General features: G+C 41.5%; 1 long non-coding RNA gene across 1 annotated transcript in view; it reads left to right on the top strand.

Annotated features, from left to right (window-relative positions):
• The window catches only part of LOC145824449 (uncharacterized), a 145,285-nt gene that overhangs the window by 54,955 nt on the left and 69,831 nt on the right, over positions 1–20,499 (top strand). The window lies entirely within an intron of this gene.

Raw genomic sequence — 20,499 nt, 5'->3', positions numbered from 1 at the left:
ACAGGACATCAATAAAGAGGAGCTTGGAGCTAACTGAAGCTCCAAGCTCCAGTTGGTGAGAAACCAACAACAACACAAAAAGGAACAGAAATGAAGCAAACAGACTACATATCAGCAAATTGCACTGAACACAAACACCAAAAACTGAGCAAAACTCCTACAACAACTGGGCTTGAAACAATCCTGTTCAGAAAAGGGAAGCAATCCTGTTCAAAAATGGAACCACCATCTGGGCTTGAAACACCAAATCACACAACTGATAAATTTGACCAACAAATGGGGCTTAAGGAACAAAACCACTGTAGAGAAACTAGATCAATCTCCACCCAGATTCAGAGCAAAATGCAGCACACAGATTGAGACCAATCCATTGAACTGATAAATCTAGACAGCAAGGAAATAGATCTGGACACCCAAAATTGAACCACTGCTGATTCTATGCCAGGAAGGAAATAGATTGAAACCCTGTACTACAACAGATAGAGTAATGAAGCAGCACTACAACCTCCCCTACAACCAACTGACTACAACATAGCCAAGCAACACCCCAAACTGCAGAAAAGGGAGCAGAGCAGATCAGAGCAGTCACCAAAGCTATACATCAGATATACTTCAGATTGCAGATCAATCTTCATAACAAGCAGACTGCACAACATATATACTTCAATTTTGCACAGATGCAAAGCTGGGTGAGGACACCTAAACCCAGAAATTACACAGACTACACCTCTAGCCTTAGTTCAGAATTTCCACCCTTTAGAACAACAGCATAGCTACACCACACAGATGCAAATCTACACACTACCACCCTTCAGAGTTTCCACACTGCAACACACATCTGTTCCTTACACATATGCAGAGCTTCACAGCACAGATGACAACACAACAAAAACACACCAGCAAAGGCACATTACAGCACACTACAGCAGTTCAGCCCATTACACCTACCCCTCCCAAACACCTCCTAATTTGCCTCAGATTGGTTCCAAAATCCTGTACAGAGAACTGAAAATCTCTTAGATATGGATTTACCCAGAAAGCAATCCTGTTTTTAATTAATTCACAGAGATCCTCTAAATTTGGGGGAGTTGCTCTGAAGACACACTCATTCCTGCATCTCCAGACTGACCACATCACTGCCAATGGAATTGCCCCCCAAATCAACCTTTCTTTCTTCTTTAACTTTTCCCCAGAGCATGGCAAAGCAGATTAGACATCCCACCACTTTAGCATTTCAGTCCATATGTTCCACACAAATGGGCACCAGATTAAGACATGGTTCAATGATTCACTTTCGCTGTTACAAAACACACAAACTGTGGAGTCATTTTCACAGATGAATCAACCCTTTTCTCTGGAAGATGCATGTTGTTTCTCGATACGTATCCATATATGTATGTAGCTTGTAAAGAATTACAATAGTAGTCATGTTTGAAGTGGCATAGCCTTGTACTAATGCAGCCTTAGACCATGTAGAATAATATACATAGATATCGGATCATGATACAAGCACGACAACATATAAATCTTTAAAAATTAGGACATGGGGTGGCTAGGGCAAACACAGTAGTACATGACAACATATTAATATATTTATGTATCATTTATGCCTATTATGTAAGAAAAATATGCAATCTAATCAAGGTTTTAAAAAGCTGTCGCAACTGTTATGTAACGATTGTGGAGGTTACTGTCACCCATTACGACCATCATCCGTTACGACCGCTATAGTGGTATAACGGAAATTCACATGTATAACGGCCATTTCGGTGTTACGTAATAGCCGCAACGGTACCATAACAACTGTAACCAAGGTTTTAAAAAGCAGCCGCAGCCATTACGTAATGGTTGTGGTGATTACCGTCACCCGCTACGGCCGCTATAGCGGCGTGATGGAAATTTACATGTGTAACGGCCGTAGCAGTACCATAACAGCTATAACGGTCCGTTACACACTTTTATAATATTTTGAATAACTTCCTTTCCCAAAAAATATAAATAAATAAAAGTTAACAAAAAAAGAACAAATACTCAAGTGATCCAACTCCAAAGAAAAAAATCTTATGTGAATTTTTTCTTTATAATTTTTTTTTTCATTTTTATTTCATCATGTTAGCATGTAAAAAATAAAAATATATAAATAGTAGTTGTATTTATTTTTATTTTTATTTAATATTTAATTATAAATATTTTTTATTTTGTTACTGTGATGCGTTGTCTAAAAAATGTCTTTAAAAAACTCAAAAATAATTTTGTTTATGGCACAATTTTTATTTTTATAATCATTTCATTTAATACTTAATTGTAAATAATTTTATTTAGTTACCTATAAAGTGTTGTCTAAAAAAATCCCTCAAAAAATAATTTTTGTTTATGGCGCAATTTTTATTTTTATAATCATTTCATTTAATAATTGTGAATATTTTTTTATTCAATTAGCTTAGGTATTGGTAAAAAATAATTTGTAGACATTTAAAATCAATTATTTTTAAAGTCATTAACTATTAAAATAAAATGTAAAAAACTCCTTTTATAGTGATTTAAAAATATGAAATATATTGAATCATACTTAAAAATTAACAAAAATTTATTAAAATCTATTTTACACCTTAATAAATGTGATTCTAGAAAAATATATATATATATATATATATATATGCGTATCGGTAAGTATTCTTCAAATTGTGCGAAAAACAAAAAAAATCACGGTTCCGGTTACCGCAACCGTTACGCTACGGCTTTTGTACCCCACAACCACAACCATGCCACCACAACCGTTACGGCGACTGCAACCGCTTTTCGAAACCTTGGTTGTAACGATCTGTTACACACTTTTATAATATTTTGAATAACTTCATTTCCCAAAAAAAAAAAAAAAAAAGTTTACGAAAAAAGAACAAATACTCAAGTGATCCAAGTCTAAAGAAAAAATCTTATCTGAATTTATTTTCTTTATAATTTTTTTTTAATTTTTATTTCTTTACGTTAGCATATAAAATAAAAAATATATAAACAGTAGTTGTATTTATTTTTATAATCATTTTATTTAATATTTAATTATAAATATTTTTAATTTTGTTACTGTAATGTGTTGTTTAAAAAATGTCTTTAAAAATCTCAAAAATATATTTCGTTTATGGCACAATTTTTATTTTTATAATCATTTCATTTAATACTTAATTGTAAATAATTTTATTTAGTTACTTGTAAAGTGTTGTCTAAAAAAATGCTTGAAAAATAATTTTTGTTTATGGCACAATTTGTATTTTTGTAATCATTTCATTTAATAATTGTGAATATTTTTTATTCAGTTAGTTCAGGTGTTGGTCAAAAATAATTTGTAGACATTTAAAATCAATTATTTTTAAAGTCATTAACTATTAAAATAAAATGTAAAATGCTCTTTTTATAGTGATTTGAAAATATAAAATATATTGAATAATACTTAAAAATTAACAAAAATGGATCAAAATCTATTTTAAGCCCTAATAAATATATTTCTAGAAAAAAGAAATATGCGTATTGGTAAATTTTCCTCAAATTGTGCGAAAAATAATAAAAATCTCGGTTTCGGTTATCACAACTTTTACTCTACGGCCTTTAACCCCGCAACCGCAACCATGCCACAGCAACCATTATGGCGACTGCAACCGCTTTTCGAAACCTTGGCTGTAACGGTCCGTTATACACCGTTAGCTGTAACGGTCCGTTATACACCGTTACACACTTTTGAAATATTTTGAATAACTTCCTTTCCAAAAAAAATGAATAAATAAAAGCTTACAAAAAAAAAAAACCAAATACTTAAGTGATCCAACCCCAAAGAAAAAAATCTTTTATGAATTTATTCTCTTTATAATTTTTTTTTAAAATTTTTATGTCATTACATTAGCATGTAAAATAAAAATATATATAAATAGTAGTTGTATGTATTTTTATAATCATTTTATTTAATATTTAATTATAAATATTTTTTATTTTGTTACTGTAATGTGTCGTCTAAAAAATGTCTTTACAAAACTCAAAAATATTTTTTGTTTATGACACAATTTTTATTTTTATATTTATTTCATTTAATACTTAATTTTAAATAATTTTATTTAGTTACTTGTAAAGTGTTATCTAAAACAATGCCTGAAAAATAATTTTTGTTTATGACACAATTTTTATTTTTATTATCATTTCATTTAATAATTGTGAATATATTTTATTCAATTAGTTTAGGTATTGGTCAAAAATAATTTGTAAACATTTAAAATCAATTATTTTTAAAGTCATTAATTATTAAATGAAATGATAATAAAAATAAAAATTGTAAAATAAAATGTAAAAAGCTCATTTTATAGTGATTTGAAAGTATGAAATATATTGATCATACTTAAAAATTAACAAAAACAATTTTCATATTTTGGACTTGTAATTCATATAATCCCATATTTTTTTTTTTTGTGATTCATTTAGTCTTTTTAGATGTGTAATGACTCATTTGCTCGTCATATTGGAGTGTCACATTTGGAAAAAGTACACTAAATAGATTTTTAGTGTCACATCATATTCGTCACGTTAGCGTATCACATTTGAAAAAAGTACACTAAAAAAATTTTATTTTTTTCAGAGTATCACATCATACCCGCCACGTTGGAGTGTTACATATGTCACGTTTGGGAAAAGTACACTAAAGAGTTTTAATTTTTTTTAGACTATCACATCATACCCGCCATATTGTCACATTTGAAAAAATACACTAAGGAGTTCGTATTTTTTTTGAAGTGTCAGATTATGCCCGTCACGTTGTCACATTAGGGAAAAGTACAATAAAGAGTTTTAGGCTATGTTTGGTATAGCTTTCAAATTATAATTTCACCCCTACATTTCAATGTTATATTTAGTTGAAGTTTTTAAAAATTAATTCTAACGCCACATTTGAAAACACATTCTAATGCATGTTTGGCAGTGAGTTTTTGATTTTTGAATTTGCGCTTTGGGTCGTCCCCTCGGACGTCTCCCGGATGTCCGGCCGTTGACCGGAACAGTACTTTTTTTTTTTTTTTTAGCAATTGCCAGTCGCTATCTATTATTTGGAAATATATATATATATATATATATATTTGTTTTTGGTATTTTTTAAATATAGAAATTATTTTTTTTAGACCAAAATGACAAATTATTTTTTTGAATTGAATTTTAAAAAGAGTTTGGTTATGAATTTTGAATAGAATTTTGAATAGAGTTTTGAGTTGTATATTTGGCTATGAGTTATAAGTTTTTAATTAAGTTTTAAAAACTCTTTTCAAAACTCATAATCAAATAACTTTTTTCATTTCATATGTCACATCAAAAATTCAAAAATCATAACCAAACAAATTCTCTTTTCAAATCATAATTTCAAAACTCACAAACTCAAAATGCAACTCTATTTTCAAATCATAATTCTAAAACTCTACCAAACACTACTTTATTTTTTTTGAAGTGTCACATCATATCTGTCATATAGCGATCCTATAGACACCTCATTTTTGACCGACCTTAAGACTCAGATGTCATCGATTGAGCACTCGGTGATCACGCATGCTGTGCTCGTCCTGAGGTCACGAAGTCTCGGCTGAGAGCCTTGCCTCCGGACTTCGGGACCTTTTGTGTTTTGCCTCAGTTTGCAAACCAGGTTCTGTTCTCTCTTCCCGAAGGGAGGGAGAGGTCTCGTAGACCATCTCTCAATGGCCGTAGGCAACTTTTTGTGGTCGTAGACCACTGTTCCCGTTTGGAGACCAGTTTTCGATTTTCGAAGTCGTCGACCGTGTGCCTCGGTTCGGGACCGCTTAACTACCTCCGTTTGCTCCGATATTTGGCACACACCTTGTTTCCTCTCTTTAGAGGGACACTGTGGCCCGAGAGACCACCTTTGTGGTCTCACGCCACCTTTGATGCTTAACATTCAGTTTTCGAGGCACCCGGCTATGCGTTTTGGCCCCCGAACCCTCGTTTTGCATCCGTCTTGGTTCATTTTTGGCATAGACCCTAACTTCATTGTTAGGAAGGTGGTACAAGGGTGGGAGACCACCTTTTCTTCTTGGAGACCACCTTTCCCCGGTCGGCCGATTTTTCTTGTCAGGTAGCTAGTCTCCCTTACTTTTGGGCCATAATTGTTGGTCTCCCACCACACCACTAGCTTGCACTCACCTGGGAGACCACCAATCAGGGCTGCCGACCAGCTTTTGATGATTGACCCATTTGAACCTGGTCGGCCGACCAGGGCAAGGGGTCAGCCGACCACCTGAACTGGTCGACCAGCTTTCTCCTTTTTTGTCTCACTGAGTATTAGCCAGCTGTGCCAGTTGGAAGCCTCAGAATTTATCCTCCATACACGTGTATGAAGGATCTTTAAGCTTGGTTTTAAGCTTCTTGAGGAAGCTTTAGCCCCTCTCCTCTATAAGGAAGAGGTCCTCTTCCATTGCAAAGGTTCAAACTTTGCTTCTAAGGCATACAATATACACCTCTCTATATATCTCTCTCTTTTGTGCTCAAATACTCCATAGTTCTTGGTCCTTTGCACACCAACCCTTAGCTTAACCCTTCCACCATCCATCCAAGCACCTTGGAGCTAGTTTTCAGAGGTTGAAGGTTTGCTACTTTGGTCCAGAAGCTGCTGGAGGTCTTCTCTACAAGGGTAACCATTTTCTCCCTTTTTGAGCATCATTTTGATCCTTATTTTATCCATACTTGCAAGCATATTTGAGCTTTAGTGTAAACTAAAAAAAGTCTTATTTTGAACTTCTTAACAAGTTTGTTTAAGGTCATTTTTCTGTTGGGGGTCATCTACCCCCTTGCATGCTTGTTTTCATCTTGTTTTGAGCCATGCATTAAGGCCTTTGAAGTGAGCTTTGTTTGGCCTTCTAGCCACTGAAAGTGGCTAGCATACTATTTTAAGCCCCAAAGTCAGAGAGGGGTGACCCTCTCACCCCTTGTCTTGTTTACTAACATTGTTGGCCTAACAAAGGAGCCCATATTTGCACACTTCTTGAGCATGTTTCAGACCATTTTTGATGAGTTTTAGGACCTGTATAAACTCTGTCCAAAGTTATTTTTGCCATATTAGGTGTCCCTCTTGCATGTGTAGAGTAACCCTCTTCATAGCCTTTCAAAGGAGCCTTTACTTGCATGCTTCCTAGCCTCATTTCAGGCCCTTTTTAGTGAGTTTTAGGGCCTTCATAACCTCTGTCTAGAGATGGTTTTGTCATGTGGGGTGTCCATCTTGCATGTGTAGAATAACTCTCTTTTTGGCCTTTCAAAGGAACATATCATTCTTGCATGCATTGACCTTGTTTCCATGAGTTTTTGGGCATTATTTGACATGGCATACTTCTAAATTTTGCTTGTTTGGTGGCCTCTTGATTGCCTCACATACTTGTAGTGCAAATCCTCTTTACTAGCTTACATTGCATGCTATGTTGACCCTTGATTCTAGCACTTTTTGGCCATGCCTTAAACTGATTTTGTGCATATTTTGGACTGCCTTAGCTCTGTTTTTGGGTCTCATGGTCAAATGATGCTTTTTTTTGCATGCCTGTAGTTCAATATCCATGCTTAACTTTGAGTTTTGAGGTCCATCGCATGCATATACTGAGGTGTTTTCATGTTTTGGGGCCATTGCACATCATATTTCAGAGCTTATATGTATGTCATATTTCCATGATTTTCACTCTTTAAATGCGTTTGAGAGTTATGCTTAAATGCCTCATTCACCGGCCATTGCATGAGCTTCATTTGAATGCATTCCAAGCCACCATCCCAACATATTTTCCCACTATCTTGGAGCTGCCTAGGGTCTGTTTGGGGTCGGTTTTGTCATTTGTGCATTACTTTGTGTACCTCTAGTGTAATCCGCTTCACTAGTTTCGGTATTTGGGCCATCTAGCATGCATTGTGTGACATATTTTCATGATTCAGGACCATGGTGCATCATGTTTTAGCGCTGAAAAATGTGTGTTTGTATGCCATATTTCATCCCTTGCCATGCTTTGATAGAGTTGCATTTGGTGCCTTAGGTTTGGTCCCTTGCATTTGTGCATGTTTGCATGTGTGTTGTTGCTTCATTTTCATCATGTTTGGCCACTGATTTGGGTGTGGCTGAGGCCCATTCACTTTGGTTTAAGTTCATCTTGCATTGAATATGCCATATTATCCTTAGCATTGCGCATGCCGGGTAGTTTGTCGTATTGAGTATGCTAAGTCGCATCGTGTCACATGGTTGCATGCCATTAGCATTGATAGGTTGCTTATGTTGCTTTGCATTGAGTATGCATGCTTTTGGCGTTGGTGGTTTGGTCATTTTGTTGCGTGCTTGTCCCTTGTATTGTATGTTTGCATACTTATGTTACATTTCATTATGCTTGCATGCATTGCATTGCGCATGCCATGTTTCTTGTTTACATAATTGCATTGCGTTTCCATGTTTGGGTTGCATTGTGTTCGGAATAGGAGTTAGTCCGAACACGGGAAACAAGGGACGTCTCGTACTCAAAGTGACGAAGCATGCCTCGATTCCCGGTCGCCGACACTCTTGACCATCCATGATGGAGTTGTTGGTTTTAGTTGCTTATATGTGCATTCATGTCCCATTGAGTCGTGCAATTCGACTCCTCGGCCATCATGCATCGAGATGCGTGATTGGTGGTCCGAGGATCAAGGGTTACACTCCCTAGAGCCTATGTTATGACGGGGAGAGTGGTCGAGCACACATTTGTTGAAAATACCTTGCCATGCCTCCCTATTGCTTTGTGTTACAGAAAACTAGAATCCAGGGGCAGAAAGTGGTCGGCCGACCAGGTTTCCTGGTAGGCCGACCACCTTTTTTTGGTGTCCACCACAAAGGGTGATCGGCAGGTGGTCTCCAATGCCATTGGCTGGTCGACAACCCTCCCACAACTTTCCAGAGTGGAGTTTCAGCCTCTTGGAGCTTCTTGCAAGTTTCTCAAATCAATTGCACACAAAGGCGAGATGAGGCATTGCGATGGATTTCCCGACGAGGCGACTCGAGCATGCATGCATCCATTGTCATCCAAAACAGAGCCGAGGCAGTCCATTCTACATAGTTTGCATGCTAGTTTATTGCTTACTTAGTTGATTTGTTAATTAGCTAGAATTGTGTAATAATTAGCTGTGAGTTATTATCCATTTTGGTTGTGTAATATTTATTTGGACCCTCCGAGGAGGGCAATGTTGTAATAAGTGTGCGTGTGTGTGATGTATGTCTTCCAACCCCACGTCTTTCTCCTTTTTATTTACCAGCTTATGATGGTTAGTTTTAGGGCACATTTAAATTAGCATCCTTATGCTCGTATGTTTACATCCATTCATCTGTTTTGCACGCATCGGGCTCGGCGCATCATGCTAACTGCATTGTATTTTAATTCCAAGTTGAATACATGTATCGGTTGTTGCATTTCGTATGCCATTTTAGGATAGCCGAGCCTATCTTAGTTGCATTTTTGCATGTGTTGCATTAGGCATTTCAGCATAGTTAGGATTCATGCATGATTTCTAATTAGTTTCTTTCTTTGGCTCGGAGTACTCGGTAAGTGTTTATGCTTTAGCATCCTTGCATGTGTGTGAGTGACTGCCATGATAGCATGCTTACCATGAGGCTATGTGTTTATGTGATATAACAGCCTGAATGCCTGTGGGTGAAGGTTGGGTTGCTTGAGTTGGAATAATTTGTCGAAACCCGTGTTTTAGCCTATTTGCGAGTAGCAAACTTCAATCCATTTTCAAAACAAACGGATACGCGATGCTTTGTTCCAACTTAGGTAATCCACTCTATACTTGTATGTTGTGCGCATTACATAGTAAATCTAGGCTAATAAACCGGAATAAGAGCACATAATGTTTTCAAAACTTGATATCATGGTTAGTAGAAGCCGATCTTTGATCGGGCGAGCGGGGGTGCTCACGAAGTGACCTTCCCCAATCGTACCCAAGTTCCCGAGCTGAGGCAACTTTGGTGATGACGGACACGTGGCCTTAGGCACGAGTCAGGGTTTCCTAAATTCCCCCAAAATAAAATATTTAGGTGGCGACTCTGTATCTGGCAAAGCAGTCTATGTTTGGCACTTCTTTCTAAAAATCTGTTTTTCAAAATGATTTGCCGGATTTGGACTCTTTGGTGATTTATCGGTCTCGCATTGCACTTTGCGGGATTAGATTCAGAACCGTGACATTTGAGTCTGAACTGTAGTAAGCCCCAATGAACAAAACGGGATTCCCTCCCAGGACGTTCGGGGACGTCTACAGTTTCTGGCGACTCTGCTAAGGAGTTTGGAGAACTTGACTCGAACTCATGATATCTTGTTTTGATTACACTTATGTGTTTCTTTGCATTGCATTTGCATTGGTGTGCCTAGGACACCGTGTTTGCCGTATCCTATTCCTGAACGGTTTGCCGGAGGCTTGCTTCGAGAAGCGTGCCATAAGGCTGACCGGTTGCGGGCTTTGCCATGACTGGAACACAAACCCTGGTTTTACCGGGGCACCCTCTTTGACCATTCGACCTAGCACATATTCGGAATCCATAGTGACCATTCCAAACTAGGACAGGTTGCTTACCCGATCATAGGTTGTTGGAAACCACTACGTGCGTAGTGAAACCCTAGTTCTTGACAAAATAGGACAGGGAAACCCTACCCCAACATAGGGGTGTTTTGGCTCTCAGTTGCTTACTATGTGCTTTTGGAGTGCGTCTCTACAGGCATACATGTATCAGTTTGCAAGTTTGAGCATCAGGCCTGCGGGCACCAGTTCAGTATTTTGAGAATCAGTTATCTGCGGGTATCAGATTCAGTTTTGGGGACGGTAGTTTGGGAACAGTGATTAGTGCTTTTGAGAACAGTATATTTAGTTTATCGACTGCGTGTTGTTATGCCCGACTGTGTGTTGTGTGTTTATTTTAAGCTCTTATGCTGTCTGTTTGTCTGGTTGTTTATTTCCTTATTATTGCTTTATTTATCTTTTTGCTAGGGGTAGCGTAGCACAATTGCTTCAGATCAAGCATATATTCCCCAAGCACTCTAGACAAGAGGTTGCCGACTCAATCGATTTGAGGATCTGGTTGACGGACAACCAGTGTTCCACTATCTACCCCCGGTTATCAGACGGAGGCCGAGAAAACGCAGTATATCCGAGCAGCGGTTACCAGAGTAGTGGTCTACCCCATCAGTGGACAGTCGGGCCGAGGTCTCAATTATTACCATAGAGATAGATATACTAGTCAGTCAGCAGGATTAGCAGAACATGGCCGGGATGGAAGCAATGATGCGTCAGCTTCAAGAAAGTATGAAGCTCATGCAGGAGGACGTTGCCCGCCAAGCGGAATTCTTCAAATAGTAGGCTGCGATCATGGCCCAGCAGACAGAGCTAATTACCCGGCTACAGCAGCAAGCCGGAGCATCAGCCTCACATCAAGCTCCTCCCCCACCAAGGGTCCCGCTACCTGGGGAGACACCGAATGTCCAGAATATCCAGGAGGATACAGACATCCCAACGGGGCCGACTCCGCCCCCGATTCTACCTCAATTGTCCAAGGCACCTATGCCTATCAATCAACCGAACTCTCCCTTCGAGTTCGAAGTGGACCCTACAGCATTGAAGTTGAGCAAGCTCGAAAAGTTGTTCAAGAAATCCCAGGGGGTAAAGTCCATCCCAGACATTGAGAACGGGTATACTGACGTGGCTGTGACGCTGCCAGATAGGTTCAAAATGCCGCAAATCGACCGCTTTAACGGATCTGGAGATCCCATGGTGCATCTCCGGTTGTTCTCAGATATACTACGACCGATGGGCCTCACCAGACCGCAGAAACTTTCATTATTCGGCCGGACCCTATCGGGTGTGGCCGCTATCTGGTATGCAAAATTAGAAGATGATGCCAAACGGAACTGGGATGAGATGGCCGAGGCTTTCGTTACGCAGTAGTCCTATAACACGTAAATCGAGATTACAACCCGTGATCTTAAGACAACAAGGCAAGAGCCTAAGGAGAGTTTTTCTGATTTCGTAGCCCGCTGGAGGGCCAAGGCCTCAATGATGACCCTTAGGCCCACTGACAAGGATCAAATCCGGATAATTGTGCGCAATCTCCAGCCTAAGCTTATGCAGAAAATGATCGTACTCCCCTTCCCTACCTTTTCAGATTTGCATGAGATGGAAGTACAGATTGAGGATGCCTTGAAACAGGGCTTGATTGATAATGACAGAGAGTAACCCAGAAGAACCTTCAACCGCAACACCAATACAGGCACCAGTAACACCGCAAATAATAGAACTTCAGAAGTAAGCATGGTCACCACCATTCCCCCTCCAAGAACCCCGGCAGCTACACCATTCTCCGGTGCGTCCGGAAGTAACACACAAACAACCAAATACCAACCTCGAGGCCAAAGAACCTTCACCCCGTTATATATGCCCCTGTCCAAAGCTCTAGGGGTATTAATCAGAAAAGGGCACTTGAAGCCCCTGGAGCCGAGGCCATTGCCAAATTCACTCCCACCCTCTCATAACCCGACAAAATACTGCGCATATCACCAACAACACAGTCATGACACCGACCAATGTTTTAGATTGCGTCATGAGATTCAAGACCTCATTGACAAACAGGTGATTGTGCCTTCAGAAAAACCCAACGTCACAACCAACCCTCTCCCACCGCATAACCAAGCTCCACCTCCCAAACGCATCAACTTTATCTAGACTGGGGTCGTGTCTTTCGATCCTTGCATATATATTACCCCGTCCCACCTACCCAAGCCGGAGGTGCTCCTTCCTGACTACACTGACTTGTGCATGTTGGACATCTCCAGAACCCAACCCGAACCAATGGTGGTGACTGTCGAAGACAGAACAGGGGAGACTTCAGTGGAGAATGGGATTGTTGAGTCAGAATCTGAGGAATCTGGGAGTTTTGCTGAGGAGGTATACAGTCCAAGTGACTACATTCTGTCAGTAGTCCAGGTTGGGCCAAATGTGGAATTGCCGGCAGGGGCAGAACTTTTTGTGATATAAGGGGATGGATTTGGTCAGAGGATAGATGACTTGGCGGTTGTGGAGGGGGATTTTGCTAACCTCCAGTATTGAACAAGATCCAGAGGGCGTGGCAGTCAACTGGTCGGATTTTGAAGAGTCAACAGAGGTTACCGGGTGGCTTGATGACCTACCAGACATTGTTGAAGAATCTTAGTTGGAACAGGGCCCGGCAGGGGCAAGGACATCAATTGTGGCCGGAAGGGCCGGAGATCAGAATGTATCGCCGGAGAGCGCCGGTGCTAAAAATCTCGCTCGGGATCTGGGCACTTTGAATACGGGAATTATAGAGCAGCTAGCTGTACTGACGCAGTTGGAACAAGAAGGAATCGAAGAGTCTGAGAGAATTAGGAAAGCCAAGGCCCCCGTGGGGATTGAAAGTTCTGTGTGCATGAAGACAGAGAATGCTGTGAGCATGTGGACAGAAGGTATTACGAGTACAAGGACAGTGGAACCGGAGCCGGACAGGTGTCTATCGGCTGCCGATGAAATGTGGTGGGAAGACGATGATCTATGTCTCGCCCACACGGATGAGGACTGGGGGAGTAATCAACCAGACGATACTTGGTACATCGGCGAAGTCGATCATATGACCAGGAGCAGGCGGTATTTCAAGCCCCCGTATTTAGACCAACTAGAAGCGTCCGGGAAGGACAAGGAGGCCGAGAAACAAAAAGAGAAGCAACTCGAAGAAGAGGCTGTACTGAAGCAGCTGAAAAAGATACAAGCAGACATCTCTATCTGGGGACTGCTTATGGCTTTGCGAGTACATAGACAGGCTGTCTTATCTGCTATGGACAAGGTTAAGCTCTCCATTGACACCACACCTGAGCAGCTAGTTGGACTGGTCTTTCCGGGAGGAGTGTCATGACCCAAACCCGGCCCTATGTGTTTAGCACCGTAACCGGCCAGTAATCCGAGATTACCGAAGGCCTGCTTAACAGTAGAACAGTAAAACAGAGTACAGGGCCTGGCGGAAGCCAATACAGTAATTAAACAATGCCCAATGAGCTGTGACAGTCTGTATGCAAAAAGACTTTCCATACATATAAACATAATCAGTACAGAGCAGTATGCACACTATATACAATCATTCAGACTAGGGACCCAATCCCTTACATAACAGTACAGTAACATTCAGTCTATACAATCCATTCGGTTATTACAATATAGTAAGACAGTACAGAAGGGGAAATCCTAAAACACCCCTAAGCCTTAGCACGATAGGCTCGGAACCTCGCAGTGAGGCACATAGGCTGGCTTGACAAAACTGGAGTAACCCTGACGCTCCTAGCCGCGGTCTGGTGCCTGAACACCTACATATATATATGAGCAGTGAGCTAAAGCCCAGTGAATAACATAATGCGTAAAGATGTTAAGAATGAATGTCCTTACAGTATGAAAACAGTTCGTTTAAACAGTATTTCAGTCGTTCAGTCAGTACAGTCATATGTGGTACACCCATTAGCATAACAGTACAGTAAACAGTAGGTCTTAAAAGACCGAACAGTAAATGATGGCCATCAGTCAGTAAACAGTAGTGGTTCCAACGAGGGAACCGACAGAGAATTCTGTCACAGTAACAGTAAACAGTAGGTGCTAAGGATGCCACAATACAGTTCAGAATATAGGACATACATTCATTCAATTAATAGTATTCAATTCAGAAACAGTACAGTTCAGTTGTTCAGAAAATAATCATTTTTGAACATATCTTTACACAATCGTTACTCACAGAGTTCTGGGCTACAGTATGCTAGAGCGTGTCTCCCCAGTCGCCAACCCTACACAGTTAACAGAGTGAACACACTAAGCTACACAGCTGGGAAAGATAATAACTTAATCCCTAATTGCCTCGGTGTGTTCTACATCTACGCCCTCAACAAGACGCCTTAAACTAGGCCTAAGAATGCCTAGAATGGGATGAGGATGCAAAGATGCACGTTTAAAAGCAGTTTCAGAAGTTTCAGAAAAATAGAGTCCCGCTCGAGCTCAGGTTTCCCCGCTCGAGCGGTCATGCAACAAGGTACACGCTCGAGCGTCAACTTTCCCGCTCGAGCGTACTGTAAAAGTACTGGATGGGTGAAATCTCCGCTCGACGGACGCTCGACGCCCGCTCAATCGTGAGACACATGCCTCCGCTCGAGCTCCCAATCCTCCGCTCGAGCGGACTGTAAAACAGTGCAGAGAAAATACTGGATGCTCGGATTCCACGCTCGAGCGTAACTTCCTCCGCTCGAGCGGAAGTGCAAAATCTGGGAATTCCAGATTGCACCTCCAAGCCAAAACCAGGTTTAAATGCATCAAAACCGATCCTCTTGGGCTGAATTTCCAGAAAACACTTGTAAACATATAGAATGACATGGTTCAAAGCTCAATTTTAAGAAATCAAAGCCCAAGGGTGTTTGATTCAAATCCAATTTCAAACCATTTTCATGAACATGGAGAACATGCAAACATGCATGAATTCAAATCAATTCAAAGCTTCAATTTGATGCTCTAAGGAGCCAATTGTTTCTAGAACATGATGAGTTCATGGACTTAAACATAATTGTGAGCATGCAAGTAACATTTTGCCATGAAAACAACTCAACATCTACAATACAAACATGCATGCAAGGAATGAGCTTCAATTCAACATGTAAGAGCCATAACTTGGCTCAAGGCTACAATTTGCTATAAATCATGCAAGAATCACTTAAACTCAAGAACAAAAGGGCAGTTACTCTACCTTAGGTCTTCAATACAAGACTAGAAGCTCAAATTAGCAAGCTATACTTCAATTCTTCAAGCAATTCTACCAATGAACTCAAGATCCACTCAATTCTCTCTCACTCTCTATCTTGGTCGGTTGAGTCTAAGGAATGAGCTGATGAAATGTGTATGTATGAGTGTAATGAGGCTCAAAGATGATTCAAGTAGTGGGCCACTAGGATGGCAATTTGGTAATTAAGCCTAACTCTTTAATTAGCTTATTTTAATCTAATTTAGTCACACTAAATCAGATTTCAGATAAATACACCATAAAATTACATTAATTATGAGGGTCGAGAAACATTAATCAATTCCCGGTTCGGCCGCCGATAAGGCCTTCAATTAGCAATTGAAACATAAAACGTAAACAGATCAAATAAACAATCAAACAGATAGAATACAAATTAACATACGTACGCAGTCAATTCAGTTCCAGTTTTCAGTCAGTCAGTCCAGTACTCTAATCAGTTCAATTATCAGTCATAATCAGTTCAGTTTGACGGTAATCAATGTTTATCGGTAAGCAGCGATGAGGGTTATTACAAGGAGGTTCCCCGACGTTGACCTTTTCAGACAAAGAACTACCGCCTGAGGACACAAATCATAACAAACCCCTCTACATCTCTGTGGAATGTAGAGACAAATGGGTGCCAGTGGTTCTTGTCGACACGGGATCCGTCATTAATGTGTGCCCATCAAGGACGGCATATGCAATCGGGTTGAAGCCCGCGGACTTCGTGCCAACTACTCGAGTGATCAGAGCCTATGATAACACAAGCAGGGAGGTGATGAGGACTGTCAAAATTCAGACCCAGGTTGGTCCAGGACAACACAACATTGAATTCCATGTCTTGGACGTTCCCGCAACCTTTAACCTACTTTTGGGACGACCGTGGTTGCACCAAGTCAAGGCAGTCTCTTCTACCTTGCATCAGATGTTGAAGTACCCTCACAGGAAGGGGGTAGCCATTGTTTTTGGGAACTCGTCAATCCATCTGCCGCCAGAAGTGTCTACACCAGTCTTGGAAATCGAGCACGGCACGGAAGATGTGTTCTTATCGGGGTTTACTCTAGCTGAGGCCCGGGTCGTACAGAACATTTTGGCTGTTAATGAGGGGGTGTATGTCAGTGTGCAATCATGAACAAGCTTCAACATATCCCTGGGATGGGATTGGGAAAGAGTGGCCGGAAGAGCGTCGTTGTATCGGCTAAAGTGCCGCACAACTCGCATACCTTTGGTTTAGGTTATCTGCCCACCAAAGAGGACTGGGAAAGGAAAGGTAAGGAGATGGCCGAGAGAGCCAAAGCAAAACAGGCCAGGAAGCCTTATGAGCTAATGTACCGACCCATTCAGGGTACCCTAAACGGACGCTTCGTCCGGAAGGGGGAAGATTTTCCATTCTGTGGCTTCCCGAAACCATGGTTGAGCGCGGAGAGGAAGTGCGAGCCAGGGTTTAAGATCTTCTTCGACCTGCAGTTATCCGGGGATGATGTTGTCGAGGAGCAGACAGACCCATCGACTGAGGTTGAGCAGAATGAGGCAGTGGATTCCGAGAGCACTGAAAATGAAATGGGGGTAGCGCTGGCTTGTGTACTTTCAGATCCTCCGATCGTACAGAAGTGTTTGGGGGATAACTTCTCGGTGTCCATGATTGGGAATGAAACAGCTGCGAACCTACCAGTAAGTATTTTGGATGCATCCATCGCACCCTCTTTCATCTGGCAGTACGATGAGGGATTTTTGTCAAGCAGCACTGGGTCAGGCAGTGAGCCAGAATCTGATTCCACCGAATCTATTGAGTCGAAATCAGGTTCCAGCTCGACTGAGTCTGAGTCCGGTATTCCTGGGGGTGACAACCCGGATGCCACAGATCTGTCTAAGTCGTCTTTTTCTTTCTCTTTCGAGTCTGTTGTAACCGAAGAATCGGACAATTTGGATATGCTTAATGAGAATGGAATGGATGTGGTTTCTGAGTACTTTTTTGTGCCCTTGATTTATTGTATTAATCAGGACTTTCAAAATTTTGATGAAAACGACGAGGAAAAAATTCCTCCGATTTTGCAACGCTTAATTGATTAAGAGCAGGAAAGATTTGTTAAACCTTTAGTTGATGAAATCACTACTGATAATGTTAGTACTAAGGAGGACCCGCGGCTGGTCCAGATCGGGTCCACGTTGTCTTCGGAGGAACGCGAGCGCTTAGTCGCTTTATTAAAAGATTTCAAAGATGTTTTCGCGTGGTCCTACGAAGACATGCCTAGAATCGATCCTGAGATTGTACAGCACTGGATCCCTCTTGACCCCGAGGCCCGACCCGTTAAACAGAAACTCAGGAGGATCCGCCCCGATTGGGCTCTCAAAATTAAAGAAGAGGTCACCAAGCAAATTGACGCAGGGATCCTATTGGTATCTGAATACCCAACTTGGTTGGCCAATATCGTTCCAGTGCCGAAGAAGGATGGCAGGATCCGAGTATGCGTGGATTTCAGGGACTTGAACAGAGCTAGTCCAAAGGACGACATCCCTTGCCGCATATCAATGAGTTAGTGGACTTCACAGCGGGGCATGCTTTGCTTTTGTTCATGGATGGCTTTTCGGGCTACAACCAGATAGTGATGGCACCTGAAGACCGAGAAAAAACTGCATTCACCACCCCGTGGGGGACTTATTGCTACAGGGTAATGCCATTTGGGCTAAAGAATGCTGGAGCTACATATCAACGGGCCGCGACCACAATATTGCACGACATGATCCACAAAGAGGTTGAGGTGTATGTGGACGACATGATTGTCAAGTCCAAAGAAAGAGAGGGCCACTATACCGCCTTGCAAAAGTTTTTCCAAAGGATCAGAGAGTTTCGGTTGCAGCTGAATCCTCAGAAGTGTACGTTCGGTGTTACAGTAAGAAAAATGTTGCAGTTTCTGACTACACAGAGAGGTATCAAAGTCGACCCTTCCAAAATCAAGGCCATCCTAGAAATGCCACCACCAAGGGCTAAAAAGGAGATGCGAGGCTTTCTAGGTAAAGTGCAATTCATAAGATGGTTTATCTCAAAATTAACTTTGACTTGTGAACCACTTTTTGGTCTCCTGAAGAAAGGAAAAAAGTTCCAATGGGATGGCCGATGCCAAGCTGCTTTTGAACAGATCAAGGAATACTTACAAAACCCGCCCGTGTTGTCACCGTCTGAGCCGGGGAAACCGTTGATTTTGTATCTTTCAGTAACTGAGACTACAATAGGCTGCATGCTCGCACAAGAGTCTGGGGACAAGGTGGAGAGGACTATCTACTAGCTGAGCAAGAAGATGTTGGAGTATAAAACCCGCTACACACCGTTGGAAAAGGCTTGTTTAGCCTTGGTATGGGCTACCAAGAAGTTGCGGCACTACCTGTTAGCTCACTCTGTAATGCTGGTTTCAAGATTAGATCCCATCAAATATCTCTTCGAGAAACCGGCACTTACGGGTAGGCTAGCTCGTTGGTTGCTGTTGCTTTCCGAATTCGATCTGAAATATGTGACGCGCAAGTCAGTCAAGGGAAGAACGGTAGCGGAGTTCTTAGCCGATCATCCAGTTGAAGGAGGTGAAGCAGTTGAGTACTTATTCCCAGATGAGGCCATTTTGCATATCGAAGATGAGTTTTGGACGATGTACTTTGACGGAGCGTCGAACCAGCATGGGTGTGGTCTAGGGGTATTGCTGATAGCACCCGACAATTCCCGTATCCCTTTAGCATTTAAACTCTGATTCAAAGTCTCGAACAACGAAGCAGAGTACGAAGCATGCATTGCTGGTTTAGAAGCGGCCTTGGAACTAGGGGCAAGACGGTTGGACGTCATTGGGGACTCGAACCTTGTTGTATCCCAAGCTAAGGGGGATTGGAAAGTCAAAGAGGAAAAGATGATAATGTACCACCAGACCTTGGACCTGCTGATTCCTCGGTTTGAGAAGCTAAACTTCACTCATCTACTAAGAGAAAACAACAGGTTCGCAGATTCACTAGCAACTCTATCTTCCATGATAGACATCTCTTTTGGAGTCCGGATGCGTTCGATCATTATTGACCAGAAGTTTGCACCGGCCTATGAGTCAATTGCCGCCATAGAAGAAGTTCAAGACAACAACCCCTGGTATTACGATGTCTGGAACTTCTTGGAGAAAGAAGCATATCCGCCAGGGGCAAATGCCAAAGACAAAAGGGCAATCCAAAGGATGGCTGCCCAATTCATCATCTGCGGAGGAAAACTATATAAGAGAGGTCATCTGGGAATGCATAAGCTGTGCGTTGAGGCTAAAGAGTCAAAGCGCCTAATGGAGGCCATCCATGGAGAAGAATGCGGAGCGCACGTGAACAGGGTAATGCTGGCCCGAAAAATCCTCAGATAGGGTTACTACTGGTCCACCATGGAGGAGGATTATATCGGCTTTGTTCGGCGATGCCACAAATGTCAGATCCATACAAACCGCATGAACAACCCGCCATCGAAGCTGTACAATATGACTTCGCCATGGCCATTTTCAGTTTGGGGAATCGATGTGATCGGGGCTGTCACTCCAAAAGGGTCCAATGGGCATGAGTTTATTCTGGTCGCGATAGATTATTTCACGAAGTGGGTCGAGGCCCAGCCTTATGCGGTGTTGAAAGCGTCGCATGTTGCAAAGTTTATCAGGAACAAC

This window comes from Camellia sinensis, chromosome 1, assembly GCF_055761805.1.
Source record: "Camellia sinensis isolate YWXY chromosome 1, ASM5576180v1, whole genome shotgun sequence".
In the NCBI taxonomy this organism is placed as follows: domain Eukaryota; kingdom Viridiplantae; phylum Streptophyta; class Magnoliopsida; order Ericales; family Theaceae; genus Camellia; species Camellia sinensis.
This window is presented reverse-complemented; position numbering and strand designations above follow the sequence as displayed.